This window comes from Silene latifolia, chromosome Y (genome assembly GCF_048544455.1).
Source record: "Silene latifolia isolate original U9 population chromosome Y, ASM4854445v1, whole genome shotgun sequence".
In the NCBI taxonomy this organism is placed as follows: domain Eukaryota; kingdom Viridiplantae; phylum Streptophyta; class Magnoliopsida; order Caryophyllales; family Caryophyllaceae; genus Silene; species Silene latifolia.
The window spans coordinates 61,630,153-61,651,102 of NC_133538.1; the positions used below are offsets into that span (position 1 = coordinate 61,630,153).

Genomic DNA, 20,950 nt, shown 5'->3' on the forward strand with positions numbered 1-20,950 from the left:
GGTGGATAAGACCCTGAAGTAGTAATAGCTAACAAACTCTCATCAGGAAAAGAATCATTAATAGGCAACAAATCCTCCCTTTCTGTCAGCTGCAGACGAGATAGGTGGTCAGCTACCACATTCTCTGCTCCTTTCTTATCTCTGATCTCCAAATCAAACTCCTGCAAAAGGAGTATCCACCTCAAAAGCCTCGGCTTCGCATCTTTCTTAATAAAGAGAGTCTTCAACGCTGCATGATCAGTATAAACAATAACCTTAGAACCTAACAAATAAGATCGAAATTTGTCTAAGGCAAAAACAACAGCTAGATACTCTTTCTCAGTGGTAAAATAGTTGACTTGAGCCTCATCCAGAGTTCGGCTCGCATAGTATATGGCATTCAAAGCTTTATTCTTTCGCTGTCCCAGAACTGCACCGATCGTATAATCGCTGGCATCACACATGATCTCAAATGGGAGGTCCCAATCGGTAAGCGGAATGATTGGCGCAGAAACTAGGGCCTCCTTTAACCTGTTAAAAGCGACATGGCACTCATCGGTAAAATTCAAAGACAAAGATCCTTAAGGAGCAATTGTGTAAGTGGTTTAGCAATTTTTGAAAAATCCTTAATGAAACGCCGGTAAAAACCAAATAAGACCTAGGAAACTCCTCACTCCTTTAACATTCACGGGAGGAGGTAATTGCTCAATCACTTGCACCTTTTCCTTGTCAACATGTATACCTTTATCGTAAATCGATGCCCTAACACAACTCCCTCATTGACCATAAACTGACACTTTTCCCAGTTTAAAACAAGATTAACATCTATACAACGCTGCATGACTTTATCAAGGTTAGCTAAACAACGATCAAAGTCACTGCCATAAACTGAGAAATCATCCATGAATACTTCCATAATATTCTCTATATAATTAGAAAAATCCCCATCATGCACCTCTCGAAAGGTAGCAGGGGGCGTTACACAATCCGAAAGGCATTCTACGATACGCAAAAACACCCTGTGGACAGGTAAAAGTAGTCTTACTCTGATCGTCCGGATGAATAGGGATCTGAAAGAACCCCGAATATCCGTCTAGAAAACAGAAAAATTTGTTAGAAGCAAGTCTTTCAGTCATTTGGTCAACAAAAGGGAGGGGGAAATGGTCTTTATTGGTGGCGGCATTCAACTGTCTATAATCAATGCACATCCGCCACCCTGTCACTACTCGAGTTGGTATTAATTCATTTTTATCATTTTTAACCACGGTAGTCCCTCCTTTCTTCGGGACCACCTGAATCAAGGCTAACCCACTTGGAGTTGCCAACTGTATAAATAATATCTGCATCAAGTAGTTTCATCACCTCGGCCCATAACAACTTCCTCGCATCTTCGGGTTCAACTTGCGTTGACCACATCTAAGGCTTGTGGCCCTCTTCCAGCTCTATCCTATGCATACAAACATCGGGGCTGATGCCCTTAATGTCATCCAGAGAGTAACCCAAAGCCTTCCCGTTTTTCTTAAGTACACACATCAAAGCGATACCGGTCATCATTGAGCTTAGAGCTAACAATAGCCGGGTACTCTCGTATCATCTAGAAAAACATACTTAAGATTAGGAGGAAGTGGCTTACGCTCCGGTACCTTTACCTCTACAGCATAGACAGAATCAGCTTCAATGGTGTAGCAAGTGTTCACCAAGTTGTCGTTGGCCAGGCTTAAAAGCATCTCATCTTCTTCTTCATTGAGCTCGTAGCTCTCCATTGAGGCAACCAAAGCATCGGCTCCTCAAAGATTCTCCACCAGTATTACCCGCACACTCATCTAAATGGGTTAGATCAGCTAAGGGATCCTTGGCTAAGGATTCCCTCCAATTACAAGTAACAACCCCATCAACAATATCAATGGAATAACACGTATCCTCATCGGCGAGGTTCATTTGCCTTGTGAGCAAGATCAACTCAATGGTGTCATCCCCTACCTCTAAGGTGATGGTTCCGCGTTTGACATCTATCACAGCCCCAGCTGTATGTAAGAACGGTCTGCCTAAAATAATAGGTATCTGACTATCCTCTACAATGTCCAAAACAACGAAATCGACAGGAATAAAAAACTTACCCACTCGAACGGGTACATTCTCTAGAACACCTATAGGTCTTTGAGTCGATCTATTTGCCATTTGAACGGTAATATCGGTCACCTTAAGTCTACCAATGTTTAACCTTTCGCAAACAGAATACGGCATGACACTAACACTGGCCCCTAAGTCACAGAGGGCCTTTCCAATTACGTGGTTACCTATAGTGCAAGGAATTGAAAAACTACCCGGGTCCTTTAATTTAGGTGGCACATTAACTTGTGAAAGAGCATTACATTCCTCCACAAACGCAACATTACCATCATCACGAAAATTTCTCTTACGATTCAAAATATCTTTCATAAATTTAGCGTAAGAGGGTACCGGTAATTAAATCGAGTGAAAGGAACCGTTACCTCGAGATTCGGACCATCTCCAAAACTTACCAAACTTACGCTCCAGCTTGGTAGCCTTCAAACGCTCCGGATACGGGACTGCAACACTGGCCGTAGGATCAGTAACCTTCGGCTTCCGTAGGTTTAAAACCCCCGTCAAATCATCAATGAGTGACGAATCATGCAAACTAGTTGACGGATTTGCATCCAACTCTGGAGATCCAGTCGATCGACTGGTAGGGGTGGTCGATCGACCAAGTAAGCTGGGCGTGAACAGTTCCTGTCCAGAATTAACGTCATCAGGTATCTCGGTCGATCGATCGAGGATGTTGGTCGATCGATCGGATGTGCTAGGTGTGAATAGTTTCGACCAAAACTATTTTGTCTCCACAATTGATCGATCGATCGGGAATGTTGGTCGATCGACCAACAAGATCGCATTCGACTCGTTTTGCATCAGAATTCAAACGAGCTTCTTCATCATTTCCTGAGTCTTCCTTTGGCTTGTCGGGACTTTCATAAGAAAGGCCACTTCTGAGATTGATGGCATTGATCGTCTCAACCGGCCCTTCACATTTGTTTGAAGAATTAGCGGCTTCCTTAGCCTCCATATTCTCCAATTGTTTCACAAAATTCCGTGAGGACTCAATCCCGGCTGCTTCCATATTCGCCACTTGAACCAAAAGGAGTTGGACCATCTCTCTTAACTTCTCGATCTCATCTGAGTTTTGAACAGGAATTTCGACTTTCTCCTTGGAAGCTTGGAAGTCTCGAGCTTCTCGAGACGGGTAGAAATGGAAGTCATAAGTGTCACAACAGCAGTCATTTCTTCACTTTGCTTTCGTGACTTTCCACGTGAACTTCCAAACTCAGCTTTATGGACTGCCATCTCCTCAATGGTGTTCCAACCTTTACTTTGACCGGTATTATTTTGGAACCTACCATTAGAAGCTGCATCCAAAATGACCTTGGAATCATCATATAGAGCATTGTAAAATAGGTTGCAAAGATACCATTGCTGGAAACCATGATGAGGGACAGCTCGGACCAAACGTTTGAAACGTCCCCATGCTTCACAAAAATCTTCGTCGGCTCCTTGCTGAAAACTCGTGATTTTACCCTTTAAGGCATCAGTCTTTGAAAGCGGGAAGTACTTCTTGTAGAAGGCTAGTGCTAAAGATGTCCAATCAGTGACTCCAGCTGCTACTCTATCGAGGTAGCGGTACCAATCTCGCGCCGAATCCTTCAAGGAGTATAAGAACATAAACCCCTTTACGTCATCTTGAGTTACCCCCTCCGGTATAGGTATTGAACAGCAATAGTCCGTGAAAATTTCCATATGTTTCAAGGGGTCTTCATCTGGCAGACCCGCGAACTGATTCCGTTCCACTAAATCAATATAAGAGGAACGAAACTCGAATTTACCGGTAGTAGGGGTAGGTAACTGGCGCCCCTTTGGCTGAAAATTATCGTATATCGTAGCCATAACTTCCAAAGTGAGAGTACTCAAGTCTTCCTCTCAAAAACCTGTCTTCTAACTGTGCAAAAGCAAAACTAGAAGCAAAGGTAAGCAACGGCCTCAAGGAACAAAAGTTCCTTGAGACAAGAAAAATAAACTAAAATAAAGCAAACAGAATTACACCGTCTCCCAAGAACGGCGCCAAAATTTGATACCGTCGTTTAGTACCAAAATTTAATTTATAGTTCCAAACTAAAACTATAGCTAGTGATAGTAAGGGTCGAACCACAGAGAGACAAGGTTGATTTTGTTTGCTATTTTTCAGTCTACAAAAGTAACAGATAATTGGGGGTTTTTGAGTTTGGTTGATTAACTGGCTAATTGCTAAAATGAAAATTCTTAACAAGATAGAAAGAGGATCGGGAACTTCGGTTCACCATGGCAAATAACAGGTCAGTCAAGCAACAGAGGTCTTATAATACGGTCTCAGGGAAGATAAGCTAGTCTTTCGATCAAAGCTCAAATAACCTCACGGTCTAATAATTCCCTAGAATTTATCAAAGCTTTCACTCAAGAGAAATTCTAAATCTAACGATAAATCAAATTACCAATCTTTCAATCTAGCAAAGAAATCTATCAAAAGATAGCGAGACCAATACGGAAGAACTCATGCTACACGACAATCCTAATTTAATACCATGGCTCACCTTATTCCCAATCAAAGGAATTACCTACGCATAATCATAACTACACTAATTGCGAAATTAATAATAAAGAACAAATTCAACATGATGGAATCTAACTAGAACAAAGGAGAAGAATTCAATTGCTGAATTTAATTGATGAAACAAAAATCAAAATAACAAGGAAAAATAAGAAAGAGGAAGAATTGCATAAAAAGCTTACTAATTGAATATCAAGAACAAAGCATTCGAATCCAAGGTTTCCGTCTCAAGCTAGATCTGAAAAACTAAGTTTTTTTTCAGAATGAAAGCCTAACCTAAAAATTGCTGCGTTCTACTGATAAAGATACCCAAAGTTAATTACAAGTTGGGCTTTTGAAAGTCTAACACGGAGAAATAATTATCAGCTCGAAATCAGGTCGATCGACAGGCCAGAGTGGTCGATTGACTGAGTATGCGAACAAGAGCTTCGATCGAGCTCCGGTGGTCGATCGATGAAAAGCATTGTCAATCGACTGAAAATGCTGAGCAGTGGCTCCTTGTTGCTTCCAATCAACTCTTCACTCCTTGCACGCATCCCAAGGTGAGTAAATGCGACTCTCCTTCTTCTTGGCTTCCTTGAACTTGCTTCCGGAGGACGAATTTGGCTTGATTTAGCCCACTTCCGCGCATTCCTACAATAAATCATAGAAAATGCAAAGTAAACCGTTTCGAGAGAAATAGCAGCCTTAAGCTACCAATTATGCATAGAAATACATGCCAAAACCACAGATAAAGTGTATAGAAAATGCACGTATCAGCCAACAACATTTAACAATACAATACAACATAATCAGTCACATACACAATCACACCCACTCCAATCAATCTCCGTCACCGACTGTCCACTGGACCAGCCCTGCCAGTGGGGGACCGCAACCGTTCCCACCTAAGCCCCGCTCATCATACCGAGCGATAACCCTGTCCCATTAATGTGCACATCCCCTTCCATGGCGGGTTCCACGAAGGGCGAAACTAGTGCGTGAAGCCACTCCCTCAAGTGACTCCACTCAGCCGAGAACGCATCTCGAGAACCAGAGACAAGCAATTAGAATCAACAACCGTCACAATACGAATACGACAATATACAACAACCACAACACAACCACAACAACCGACACACTAGACCATCTACAGCAACTGAGTAGGCGAACCTACCTTTAAGCAACTGCAACCAATCCATGCCAACTTACGACATATCCAGCAATCAAGCAAACCCTATAACCACAACACAATCATCTATTACTATCAAGCAAACCCTAATTGTAAAGACAAGGATACGGATGATGATGACAACATACCTACAAGGAGAAACCCGGCAAAAGACTGCTACCCGACTCAAGCTATGCTCTCCTAAGGCACAAGGACCTTCAAAAGGGCTTCCATGGAGGTTTTATGGTGAAGGGAAGGGAATGAGGCGACTAAAGGATAGATGGAATGAGGCGGAAATGATTTGCGAATTTAAACAAACGCGATCAAAAACCCTCGTTGAAAACCCGATACTCGATCGAGTATCCCACATACTCGATCGATTGACACCCTACTCGATCGAGTATCCAAGCTACTCGATCGAGTAGCCTCTACTCTATCGAGTACCACTCGCAACTCGCAACCCAAGATAACTTTGGCACGCACTTCTAAAGACTATTACCGCTCCCAAGGTCAGTCAACGCTGGTCAAAGGGTCTCTAAAAAGGCGGGTATCACAGTCTTCCCCCCTTAAAAAAACTTCGTCCCCGAAGTTCAACTCACCTATCTCAACGCACAAGACATGGGAAAAACACGACATCACTATTCTTCCGACACAAATCACTACTCCCCTGAAATGCCATCCCCCATGTCATCATCATCACTGTCCAACGCTCTATATACATACATATATATTGACTCTTGTCAGCTATCATATAAAACACCAACTTCGCACTGCAAACCAACACCAACAATGATCACCCATCATATTACGGGATTACTCTATTTACTAGTAAAAACCATCAACACGAAACACATCTCACATCAACATGCCGCATGACTATACTACTATGTTACTCAACAACGCGATTCTATTACGACACATGGTACCACAACCATCTCTTTATGACCGTCTTTTAAAACATACTATCAACTTTCGCTTTGACGCATGAATTACTCAACGAATTAAAGTAACTAATCACAGCTTCATACAAGCAATGTGACCGAAGCAATAAAAAATTTTGTAAATAAACAACAAAGCATTATAAACGAACAACAACATAATTTCAAAATCAGCCTTTTTATTTTGCGACATTACTCTTCCCCTCTAAAAATGAACTTCGTCCCCGAAGTTCACCACCAAATTATCACACACGTTACTTATTACTTGTATCATGTCATAAATTAAAACCATATTATTTATTACGGACATTACTCACTAATTATATAGTCATTAAATTAGAAAACATACACAACCTACCCGAATAACTAGTCGCTGTCGAGAAAGCATGTTAATATCATGTGTAGAAGTGTATGAGAATATGTATCTCCGATGAATAGATAGTAAATATGGCGGATGTAATATTGAAGCAACAAGAAACAATCGCCACTTCACTACTTGTTACAAATATGCATATAAAACCCAAACGCGACTTCTAACATGTGACATTAACGGTTCAAAGGTGTTACTAAGCATTACTAACCATGCTAAATATCAAACATACAATTATGTAACCATTAAACAATTTTAATTTTTGAAAAGTTCCTGTAACAGTGCTACTCGATCGAGTAACTAATGGTACTCGATCGAGTGCCCGCAACTCGATCGAGTGTCTTGGCTACTCGATCGAGTAGCCCTGATATCAGAATGCATCAATTCTGTCATACCTGCAGCTACTCGACCGAGTATGGGGGTACTCTGTCGAGTACCTACAGGTCAAATGCCTTGGAGAACCTGTCATAACCCACATGTATATATACATACTCATCACATAACTTGAGTCGGAATGACCTCCCGACTCACAAAATCCTGCAACAAAGTCAACTAGCAAATTCGTCCTTATGGCCAAGCATATAAATCGGAAAATAAAAGTTCTAACTACTAATAACTACTAACATCCAACACCAACGACCATAACCAAGAATAACGAAATGGGAGTATCACTCCTGCTGCTGCTGCTGCTGCTCCTCCTCCTCCATCACCTAATCACCACCACCATCACCTCCTGATGTGCCCGCTCCAGATGACCCAATCCCCGCATCAACCCCCGCTCCAGCTCCAGGACCTACGTACCATGGGGTCAAGCCACCATAAGCAAAGGACTGAGGCGTCCCCCAAGTTGACTGATCCACTCCGTAAGAGTGGAAAACCCCACTATAGTCCCTAACTCCACTCTACTATACCGGATGCGGCCCCTCTGTCCCAATCCTCTGAGTGTACGCCATCTCGTGCATATTCCTGAGTGTCAAGGTAGATTACACTCTCTCTGCCAAGTAACTCGATCGTGTCTCCGGGGTGTCAAGGTAGGGGTAGCACGGAAAAGGGTATTGCTGTGGTAGTGCTACCGGTCGTGGTCTGGTCTCAGCGGTCCTCTCTCTCACTCGACGGGGTCCTCTCCCCAACCTGGGCCTCTCCTCCACTACCGCCGCGTTCTCCCCCTTCTTCGGCTCGGGCATCACTTCGAGAATCGTGTCATCAATGAGGTAGGTCTGCAACTAGTGGGGCACGCCATCATCCTCCTCCTCCTCGCCGGAGTCAACAGCTGTCACCACCGGCTCTAACGGCTCGGTCGGTGAAAGGCGCTCAGGAGCCGGGATCCCCATCCAACTCATCCCCCACACTCTCCAGGCTAGGCTACCGTCGGCCAAAGTTCTCAACCATTTCAGGTCGAGATAGTAGTCACGGTCCATCGTAGGCATTGGTGTAGCCAGAGGCACATACTCCAAAGAAGCCTCAAAGGAGGTTAGCTTTTCAGCTAACCGAGTGGCGATAGCGCCACAACTCAGGTACCGGGAAGTGGCAGTAGCCATCAAATCAAGGCTAGCACAGACGATGTCAGGAGCATTGAAGACCACCTTCCTGGCCGGCTCCGGGTTCAAGTAAGACATCAGAAGCAACACCTCATTATTGTTCAGTTTACTGATATCCGGTCTATCATAAAGGAGGTTCGAGAGAGAACGAAGAAAGATCCTCAATGTAACATGCTGAACATCATTAATCAGCATGTTGCTTGAGGTGGGAGCTGGTTTCCCGGTAAGACAAGGCATTAGACGGCAGACACCGCACTCAGCAGGAATATCAGTGATAGAATCCTTGGGAGGCTTGGCGAACCCAAGGTGATAAGCGAAAAGGTCCATAGTAAGCAAGAAACTGGTGTTCATCAACCGAAACTCAACGGTCTGGGCAGCTGGGTCATAACTAAAGGAGCTCATAAACTCCAAAGTAAGGAAAGGGTAGGAATGTTTCCTCAGCCGATACAACCCCGTAAAACCCAAAGTCTCAAATATGTGACGCACATCCATCTCTATTCCCAAATCAGTCAGAAGAAAGGTATCCACACACCTCGTTGGCCTCATTTTGCATTTTTGCAAAGCTACAAAACGCTCTCTTTGTTTGAAATCTACAAACACTACCGAAGGGTATTCCGGTACCTCGGGTACCACGGGTCCACTCCCTTCCCCAGTCTCAGGTTGTGTAACCCTTCCCCGTTTACTCTGACGGGTCCCTACGTTCGGTCTCGGCATCTGTTTCAGCATATAACGTAAACAAACTCGTATAGACATGTGAAGCACGTAATTCATACAATTAAACTTTGAATACTCAGTTAGGTACACACATTCACCAACAAGTTCCCAATTCGATATATAAATTCAGTTTATGGTAATTCAGACGATCTCCATAGTTGAATGATTTAGCATGATAACACCATTTACCAAACCAGTTCGGATATTATGTATTGACTCAATACGCTATTTCATATAATTACTTAACATCATGTTAGACATTCATATATACTCATAGAAAAGAAAATTTAAACATATCATCCTTAACCTTCAATATTAGACACAAACAATTCAATTAGTTTTGTCGGACGGTCTTTACAGCTGTAACAATTTTGACATATTCACCATCAATTAACATCACTACTATCATATTGAAGTTTATCCCTTACCTAAACATTCATATTCAACACCAAATTTCAAATATATAAAACGAATTTCCATTTGGGGCACTTTTAAGACGGAGTTTTAGGCAACTTTTTAAGGTGAAAATCATCAAAATTCATCCTTCAACATGATATATATAATGTATAGTACTCAATTCCATCATCTAATCAATGTAAAACAACCAAAATAAATTTTTGATTTCGTAACCCTAGAAATTTCGGCCCCCAAATTGCGATTTCTAGTCTACTTTTATAGCAATTAATCACCAACATTCAAGAAAAGGGAAGCATGTGAATCATATTTCAACAATTAAAAGCAATAATCTATCCATATGAATCGAAAATTTCAGATTACATCATTATTCTAACACATCCAAATTAATAAATCATGTAAATTGGGAAGAAAATAATACCTTGATTAAGTAGGAAAGTAAACGAACGAAATTAAACAAGAAAAACAACCCCAAGAATCACCACTAACACACGAGATGAGGAAAGTTTTTGAGAGGAATTTAGGCTTAGGGTTCTAAATAAGAAGGAAGAATGAGAGGGATAAGGAAGAATAGGAGTTTTAAGAAACCCGTAAGTGGCTCTGTACTGTTTCCTACTCGATCGAGTGCCCTCTACTCGATCGAGTAGGTGCTATTTCGTCGAGTATCTGCAGAAAATTTCCACATCCCGACGTCATAGCTTCCTAACTAGATCGAGTGAGGTCTACTCGGTCTAGTAAACGCTCGCACTCGGTCAAGTAAGGTTGAGTACTAGATCAAAAATACGAGATAAATAGATGGTTCCTGCAAAGACAATATCGCGTGTCGATTCCAAACTAAGTTCGGAATTCGCAACTAGTTATCCTACTCGTTCACGTATTACTATTATTACTCAAGCACACCATATCGTCTCGACAAATAAGTTTTATGTCATATTACGCTACAACAAAATTACATAACTCGGTTTACCTACTACCGAGTCATTCGTAAGCATAATCACGTCATCACACCATACTTCAACTTATCATACCACATTACTGCCAAACTCGTGTTCACATCAACATGAAACATCTAATTAACGTTAATTCATTCTTTCATATGTCATAAAAATATAATGTATACTCTACATAGCAATTTAAAGCTTATTATGTTCAAATTTCAACATAAACAAAATTTTGCTACACAAATCGATCGTCACGCATCGGAAAGTTTCTACTAATAAACAAGGCATATACGTATTACTATATGCTATGTCTCATATTATAACTTAACACTTCCTTAATCATCCTCACTGTAAACACGGTAGGGCTTATAAACTCGTATATGATTACCGTTATTAACAACATGAAGCAAATGCTAACAAGATCACCTTCATATTATGGCATACATTTTCACATTTTCACGCATTTCTATTAAATAAGCTCCTATCACGGTTCTCATAACCATCGTACATCTCACTAATCACGCCAAAACTGCACTATACTCCATCCAAACGCAACTACTATACCCATCTCTATGCTAACAAAGACTGGACCACAAATAACTCCGACACAATTAACATGCACATCACATATATACACACGAACTTCACATTCCCCTACCCTGTGACTGGCTTAAGTACCATGGGGCCATGATTTTGAAATGAGGGCGCCTACTCACCCAAAATCTAGCATCAGCGGGGCTCCCATTATACATACACCAGGTTCATTTTATTAGACTCACTACGTTCATTATTTTCATTTGTTACAAGTTCCAAAATCGTCGCTCTGATACCACTTTGTAACACCCCAATATCCAGAGGAGCCCTAACTAGGCCTTCCTTAGCATATAAGGGCATTACCATCTCGGTTGCCCGAGGACATTAATAATCAAATGTCGATAAAAGAACTATTATGTTATATTACAAGTGATTTAAAACCAACTGACGATATAAAAGATACAACTCAAAGGCTACTCGCTATAACTGTCAATACTCGTGAAGACTCATCCCTGCCCGGACTCCAGCTATCCACGACATCAACACCTGCTAAGACAGATTGCTCACCATAAGGGATCACGGCAGACACATAAAACAACAAGACAACCACACAAGGTCAGTACTGAGATAAGACACAACAATGCCAACAACATCTACCAATACAATACAACATAATCAGTCACACACACAATCACACCCACTCCAATCAATCTCCGTCACCGACTGTCCACTGGACCAGCCCTGCCAGTGGGGGATCGCAGCCGTTCCCACCTAAGCCCCGCTCATCATACCGAGCGATAACCCTGTCCCATTAATGTGCATATCCCCTTCCATGGTGGGTTCCACGAAGGGCGAAACTAGGGCGTGAAGCCACTCCCACAAGTGACTCCACTCAGCCGAGAATGCATCTCGAGAACCAGAGACAAGCAATCACAATCAACAACCGTCACAATACGAATACGATAATATACAACAACCATAACACAACCACAACAACCGACACACTAGACCATCTACAGCAACTGAGTAGGCGAACCTACCTTTAAGCAACTGCAACCAATCCATGCCAACTTACGACATATCCAGTAATCAAGCAAAGCCTATAACCACAACACAATCATCTATTACTATCAAGCAAACCCTAATTGTAAAGACAAGGATACGGATGATGATGACAAAATACCTACAAGGAGAAACCCGGCAAAAGACCGCTACCCGACTCAAGCTATGCTCTCCTAAGGCACAAGGACCTTCAAAAGGGCTTCCATGGAGGTTTTATGGTGAAGGGAAGGGAAAGAGGCGACTAAAGGGTTGAAGGAATGATGCGGAAATGATTTGCGGACTTAAAAAAACGCGATTAAAAACCCTCGCTGAAAACCCGATACTCGATCGAGTACCCCACATACTCGATCGAGTGACCCCCTACTTGATCGAGTAACCACCCTACTTGATCGAGTAGCCTCCACACTATCGAGTACCACTCATAACTCGTAACCCAAGATAGCTTTGGCACGCACTTCTAAGAACTATTCCCGCTCCCAAGGTCAGTCAACGCTGGTCAAGGGTCTCTAAAAGGGCGGGTATTACAGTCTTCCCCCCTTAAAAAGAACTTCGTCCCCAAAGTTCAACTTGCCTATCTCAACGCACAAGATACGGGAAAACACGACATCACCATTCTTCCTACTCAAGTCACTACTCCCCTGAAATGCCCTCCCCCATGTCATCATCATCATCAGTTGTCACTCTATATGTATATATCAACTCTTACCAACTGTCATATATAAAGCATCAACCTCGCAATACGAACCAACACAAGTAATGATCACCCATCATATATGAGATTACCCCACTCACTAGTAACAACTATCAACGCGAAACATACCAGCTATCAACTTCATGCCGCACGACTATACCACCATGTTACTCAACAACGTGATTCTACTACGACACATTGCACCACAACTATCTCTTTATGACCGACTTTGTGTCTTTGAGAGGGCCTAAGGGTGTTAGTGTGTCTTATCGTGGGTTTCTAGTCAAACCCAAAGTTAAGTTGATTGCAGCTGTCACCTTGAAGTCTTATCTGAGGAAGGGATGCCCTTTGATCTTGTGCCATGTGAGAGATGACCGCATAGAGAGTCCGACAGTTGATCATATATCAGTGGTGGGAGAGTTTGCAGATGTTTTTCCAGAGGAGATTTCGGGGTTGGCACCGAAGAGGGAAATAGATTTCACCGTTGAGTTGAAACCGGGGACGGGGCCAATCTCTAAGGCACCGTACCGGATGGGTCCTAAGGAAATGAAGGAGCTCAGGAAACAGATAAAGAAGATCAGGGAACGGATGAGAGCAGCTCATGATAGGCAAAAGAGTTATGCAGATCTACATCACCGGGATATAGAGTTTCAGGTTGGGGATAAGGTTCTTCTGAAAGTGTCTCCTATGCGTGGGGTTATGAGATTTGGGAAGAAAGGTAAGCTGAGTCAGAAGTTCATCGGGCCTTATGAGATCTTAGAGCGAGTTGGGGAGGTTGCATATCGTCTGGCTTTACTGGCTGCGTTAGAGAGAGTGCATAATGTGTTTCATGTATCGCAGCTGCGGAAGTATGTGAGTGACCCGTCACATGTGTTAGAGGCAGAGAGCTTAGAGCTAGATGAGTCTTTATCATATCTTGAGGTACCTAAGAAGATTCTTGACCGGAAGGTTAGGAAGACTAGGAGTGGTGAGACAATTTTGCTTAAGATCCTTTTGTCTAACCACGAGACTGAGGAAGCTACATGGGAAGCAGAGGAGGCCATGAGAGAGCGTTACCCTTTCCTTTTTGATTAGGTATGTATGGTTACGGGGACATAACCTTGTTTCTTTTAGGGGGGTAGGAGATGATCGCAAAGAGTTTTTAAGAGTTTTTATACCCTTTTTGTGATATGTTGGTATAGTTGTTGTCGTTGAGTCGGGTTGAGTTTGGGTTAGTAACATGTTTTATGTTGAGTTTGCTTTGGTTGTTGAGTCAGGAGTGTCGTAGTGTGAGTCTTTGTTTTGTTGTGGTTTGAACTTCGGGGACGGAGTTCTTTTTAAGGAGGGAATACTGTAATACTACGTATTTATGAGTCTCTGGGTACTCTATCGAGTTGGCCTTACTCTGTCGAGTAAGGGTGAGTTGTAGTTTAAAATAGTTTCTGACCTGTTGGGTACTCGATTGAGTAACGTGGATACTCGATCGAGTAAGGAGGCACTCGATCGAGTACCTTAGCTACTCGATCGAGTAGCCGGTTTACGGGGAATGATTTCTCCGGTTTGGTTAATAATGCGATTAGAGTATATATTACTTCCGTCATTGTTCTTTAAACAATTTTTAAAACCTAATCACTGTGTGAAGAGAAATCAAACTACGTTATTCGTTTTAATCGCATTGTTGGCAAATCCCGGAGCTTGGAAGGTCGGATTTTATCTTTCTTGATATCTTTGTGACCCTTGCGTCGAGGGTAAGACCTACGTACCGTTTTTATAATGTTTCCTTAAAGTTAGTTAAACCCTAATTTGGGGATTTGGAGGTTTTGTTGTTTTGTATGATTGGTAGTGATTATTTGTTTGTATGTTAGGAGGAGGATTCGTAGAGGAAGCGTTTTGATATCAGCTGTGAGATCGTCTGATTGTGTTGTGCTTTCCAAGTAGGGTTTCCCTACTCAGTATTAGTCCCATAATGCTTTGTTGGTGTTGTGTAATTGCTGATTATTATCGTATTTGTTTTATGACGGTTGTTGATTGATTGTTGTTGATGGTTGTGATTGTTTGTCTCTGGTTCTCGAGTTGCGTTCTCGGCTGAGTGGAGTCACTTGCGGGAGTGGCTTCACGCCCTATTTTTGCCCTTCGTGGAACCCACCACGGAAGGGGATGTGCACATTAATGGGACATGGTTATCGCTCGGTATGATGAGCGGGGATTTGGTGGGTATGGCTGCGGTCCCCCACTGGCAGGGCTGGTCCAGTAGACAATCGGTGACGGAGATTGATTGGTGCGGGTGATTGTGTGTGACTGTTTGAGCTGTGTTATTTACTGTACTGTTGATTATATAAATTGTGTGATTAGTACTGACCCCGGTTAATGTTTTAAAATCGTGGTGATCCATTCGGGGATGGTGAGCAGTTATTGAGCAGGTATGAGTCGAGCTACTAGGATAGCTGGGATGTGCCACGGTCTGATGATAGAAGTCTTCCGCTGTAGCTAGTAGTTTAATAAACATTTCAGTTAGCTGATTAGAAAGTTGGTTTGAGACATGTATTCGTACTTTTGGTTTTGGTTTTGAGATTGTAACCTTTCGCTAAAGTATTTCTATTTAAATGTTGTTTCATTATTGTTTATTTGATTATCATTACCTCGGGTAACCGAGATGGTAGCATCCTTATTCCTGGGTGGTCCTGGTAAGGCACTTGGAGTATGGGGGTGTTACAAAATGGTATCAGAGCGACGATCCTGAAACCTGTAACCAATGAACCTAATGAATATAGGGAGTCAATTAAAATAAACCCTTGGTAATGGTTGTAGGAGCTAATGCAAAGGCTTGGGAGACATCCTAAAGTCGCGAAATCGCCCTACAATTTTGAACCGGTCACATATGGGGTGTATGTCAAGGTCGTATGTGTTGTTTGTTAGCTTGTGTGTGGATGTGATGAAGTGTGTTGTAATTGTTGGATGTTTAGAGTAGGAGGTTGAGTTTGTGAATGAAAGGTTGATGAAGTATATAGAACTGTTGTTTGAACATGAAGCATGTTGGATGTTTACTATGTGGCATTTGATAACATGATATAATCGTTTTGTTGATCGTATGAAAAGCTTGGTAGAATCGCATGCTTAACTATAATATAATGTTGAGTTTATAAAGTTGTGTAGTATGTTGGGATATGATATAGCATGCGGGTAGCATATTCGAGTTAGCATGACTCGATCGAGTGAGTCTGACTCGATCGAGTGGGTATTTGACGTTTTTGCAACCAGAATCGTGTTTTTGGGCATTCGATCGAGTACCTCGGGCACTCGATCGAGTAGGGGGTCACTCGATCGAGTAGCTGTGCTACTCGGTCAAGTATGTTAGAGATCAGAAGGTCTGTTTGGGGTCTGATGTCGAGGCACTCGATCGAGTAGCCTCTTACTCGATCGAGTAGGTTTAGGCACTCGATCGAGTGTGTTCTGGGCAGTCCGCTTTCGTGTTTTGAGGTTTTAGTACGTATGTTTATGTCTACCCTTTCTTATATAGTTTCAAGATGCCGCCCAAGAGAAATGCTTATTATGCGAGAGCTGAGACCATGAACATAGATGATGTCGTTAAGATGTTGGAGCATCAAGATGCTCTTACTGAGGCTTTAAAGAAAGTAGGAAAGGACAATGAGGTTTATCACTCTAAGATCAGTCTCTACATAGCGAGGTTCAACCCAAAAGAGTACAAGGGGACCGGGGAACCAAACCTTCTTGACAACTGGCATCGTGAGATGGAGAATATATTAGACCTGGTTCACTGTCCTGATGAGATGAGAGTAGAGCAAGTTGCGTTCTACCTGAGGGAAGCAGCTGGCGAGTGGTGGGATAAGGTGAAGGTGAGTGCTAGGGAGATGTATGTGAACCAGGGCTTACCTGCTATACCTTGGGAAGAGTTTCGGAGGGCTATGAGGAAAGAGTTTATACCGGAGCATGTGAGGAGTAAGCTGAGGGAGGAGTTTGATGGGTTTAAGATGACATCTGATATGTCAGTTGCTGAGTACTACAAGCAGTTCAATGAGAAGTTTAGGTATGCTGAGGATATGGGTTTGAGTGAGGAGAACCTGGCGCTGAGGTTTGAGAAGGGGTTGACCCCTAAGATCATGGATAAGCTACTTGTTGGAGTCCTTACTGATGTTAAGGAAGCTTATGAGAGGGATGGGAGAGCTGAGAGGTTAGTGGAGATGGCTCAGGAGAGAGTGGGTGTTGAGAAAAGAAAGGCGGAGAGTGAGGGTGGAGGCCAATCTAGTCACAAGAAAGGCAACCACAATCAAGCTAAAGGGTTTTCTTCTGGGTCAGGGTTCAGTGCTGGGGCTTCCTTTGGGCGTGGCCGTGTGAGTGGTAGTGGTAGTTGGGGGATGACCTGCTATGGCTGTGGCGGTGTAGGCCACAAGAGACATGAGTTTACGAGTATGCCTGGAGCTTTTCAGGGATCGGCTCAAGGGAGCTATTCTCAGGGACCTGCACAGAGTTATGCGAGCAATAAACCATCTGGGTCATGGTCTAACCGGGGAAGTCAGAGCTATCAGGGTGGAGGTAACTACAATGGCGGTAATTCTTATCAGAAACCAGCTACGAACAACAACCAGGGGTCGGGTGCTAAGCCGACCACATCACCAAGATCTTGTCCAGGGAGGTGGACGAAGACCGATCCGGTGGAAAGTCATTCATGATGGACAAGAAAGCAGCTGAGGAGGATGCACATGTTATCACTGGTACTTTTCTTGTTAACGGTGTTCATACCTTTGTTTTGTTTGAATCGGGGGCGTCTCAGTGTTTGTATCTTCGAGTCATGTTAAACGGTTGGGTTTAAGGTTATATGAGTCTGTAAGTGAGAAAGTTTTTATACCTTCGGGTGAGTCTGTATCATGTGGGAGGCTGTTTAGAGATATGTCTATGATAGTTGGGCAAGTTGATCTACCTGTAGACTTGCTAGAGTTTCCTTTTGCCGGATTTGAGATGATAGTCGGGATGGATTGGTTGGGAAAGTATAAAGCTAAGATAGACTGTCATCAAAAGAAAGTGTCTTTGAGAGGGCCTAAGGGTGTTAGTGTGTCTCATCGTGGGTTTCTAGTCAAACCCAAAGTTAAGTTAATTGCAGCTGTCACCTTGAAGGCTTATCTGAGGAAGGGATTGTAGATACCCAGTATCTGCTGAGACTCCAACAAACACCCGATGATTATCGGACTACAACATTTTTTTGGATCGCAGCGTTTGATCGACAGTTTGTGTACAACTTTACGTCGGAAAACTTAAAACGATTTCGAAAACAAAACATTTCAAAACATTTCAAAAATATCTGGAGTGTTTAATGCACGACGACGGGGTCACGATGACACTAACTAGAGTCAAAACCGACACCGGACCAAAAACCGACTCGAAAATTCAAATCCCGACTCCAACAACGAGTCAAACCGAGTCAACCACAAAAACAAAATATCTTCAAGCCTTCTATGCTAAGTTTTCCCGGATTCATGAATGGTCAAGTACCAAACACGGGACTACAAAACCTAGGATAGAACAAATCATGATTGCGTTTGTTGTGAAAGCGACAACACAACTCGAAGACCCGCGGCATGGCTCGCGCCTCTTTGAGCAGCCCAGGTGGCCACGTCGCTCAAAACTAACAAAACCACTCATTCTCCTATAAATACCCCTCAAATGCCACCCATTTGAGACTGACGCGTGTGTCCGCCCCCTCTTTTCTCCCTTATAATTCTCGACTCAACTTCTAAAGTCACAATCCGACGCGTGTTTACGACCTAACGATCGTAAACACGAGCCTTACACATTTTTTGGTACCATCATCGTGCATTAAATCACTTGTCCGACAACTTTGACCACTACACCATGACTAAACTTTTAAAACACTCTTTTACTTACCAAAACGGTTTTAAACCGAGTTTTTTCCGATCAAACGAGTTGTTACACTTACGTCGGTCACTCGCCATAACCAAACATGTAAGTATGAGGGTGTAAAAATCCTCTTTTATTATGTTTTCATTTGTTTCATGACTTTAACATGCTAAAACATGCATAACATGAACCAAAACATGGAATAAACGAGCCAAAACTGATTTTAGGTCTGAGGCAGAAGCCCCATAGGTCGCCAACAGGCTCGTGCCTAAATGGGGTGCTCAGACCAGAGATCAACCGTGTTTGTTCTCGTTATTTCCCTTAATCCATTTTTCATATTTGTAATAAGTTTTTACCATTTCAAGTATTTTCGAAACCTTTTTGTTTCATTTCACATGTTTTAACCATAAAGCATTTTTCACCCTTGGTTCTTCATACCATGACGGTTAAATTCGTGTTTCGGTGATAATATTTGGTTAATGACATTTAAGAGGTATTTTAAAGCCTTTTATTTCATTTCTTTACATTTTTCAAACAAACATATTAGTCACCAACACAAAGTCATCCTTGGTTATACATACCATGCCGGATTTTAACCCGGGTACGATGATGAGTACCGACTAATTACATTCAAAATGGACTTAAAACAATTAGTCCATAATCATTTTCAAAACTATTCATGTCAAGCTTGTCAAACCGAACCCGACACCGAATATTATCAAATAATGATGATTATTCGAGTCTAGTACTTCAAATCTACAAATGCGGTCTAAACGACCATTTCAAATCAAACCGGGTTCAAATACCCATTTTTAACACGTTTTATAACGTTTTCTAAATAGTCAGAACACGGCATACAACCGTTGGCTAACCCGCGCCTCAAGCAGGCCTTTTCTTTCTCATTTTCAAAACCAGAGGGAGGCCCCTTACACCGCCGGCTGGCTCGCGCCTCTTATAGCCATCTGGTACAGGGCCTGTTCCCTTCTAACATTAGTCTAGGACGATCCGACTCCGGTTAACCCGGATATAGGATGGATCAGATGACTATTCAATTATTCAAAACCATATTTGCAAAATGCCTTACTAAGACAAATGGATCATGTTATGCACCCTAAACCTAATTCGGTAAATGGATGTTTAATTTCCGTCTTGCATGCAAATCAATCATTAATCCAACTCGACATCTTATACTTGATACTTGGATTAAATCAACCGACTTAGAAAGCTCTCACATGTTAGGTTTAAATTATTGGATGCGCATTCATGCATTTGAACCGTTTTATCAACTTCTGCATTCAACCAACCAAGATCGATCAGTAGAGGCCGCTAAACGCGGGCGGGATTGGGTGTCTGATTAAAGGGCTTCCGAATACGTACCTTCACCTCTTACTCAGAAACTTTGGATAGTGGACGACCTTATCCAGGGCGTACGAGAATTATTCTAGACATAGGATGCTAAAGAGGGACGATTTCCTTATCTTTAGTACCTATGTCAAACGCTGCTTTGTGCTTCGATTTGACCGAGGTATAAAGTGGAATTCGAACGGGTTCCAGGCATCCCACAAATGCTTGGTGGCGACTCCGAACATCTCTAATCGTTTCGAGACCCTTACCGAGACGAAACCGACCGATCTAAAACGATCCGGTCGAAGGCATCTTTACGCCGCCGAGCGTGGCTTTCAAAAAGACCGCTGTATGTCCACAGATCGGCTGGGCTTGTAGGTGCGCCATGTCCACAGATTGGCGACTCCGCTGGGGAAAACTAGGACACTTACGTCTTTGTGATCCCTAGATGGTGAGACTCGAACGAGGTCTTGGTTGGAATGCATTAATTGATATTACGGTCACGGTCGGGTTTCTTGTCCGGGCCCACAACCTAACCCTTTTCGACCAATTGGCTCGTCCCGTCGGCGTGAGTTTTCTCATCCCCGCGTTTCGAATCCTGATTGAGTCAAGCATACCATTGACGTTACACATTTCTTTTTTGTCAAAGAGCTTTCATCACTTTCGAGCACGAGGCTAGGGGACTCTCCTTATACATTTTGTTTGGATTGGTATCCCTCTCGCAAATCGGGGTTTGATTGTTTGGTGTGTAACCCACCCTTTTAAGCCAAA

The 20,950-nt window shown here is 42.7% G+C and overlaps 1 non-coding gene across 1 annotated transcript; it reads left to right on the top strand.

Annotated features, from left to right (window-relative positions):
• The first annotated feature begins 3,472 nt into the window (after positions 1–3,472).
• LOC141636417 (small nucleolar RNA R71) lies at positions 3,473–3,581 on the top strand. Its single transcript, XR_012541032.1, has one exon. It is a non-coding gene; the product is annotated as a small nucleolar RNA R71 (small nucleolar RNA).
• The last annotated feature ends 17,369 nt before the right edge of the window (positions 3,582–20,950 follow it).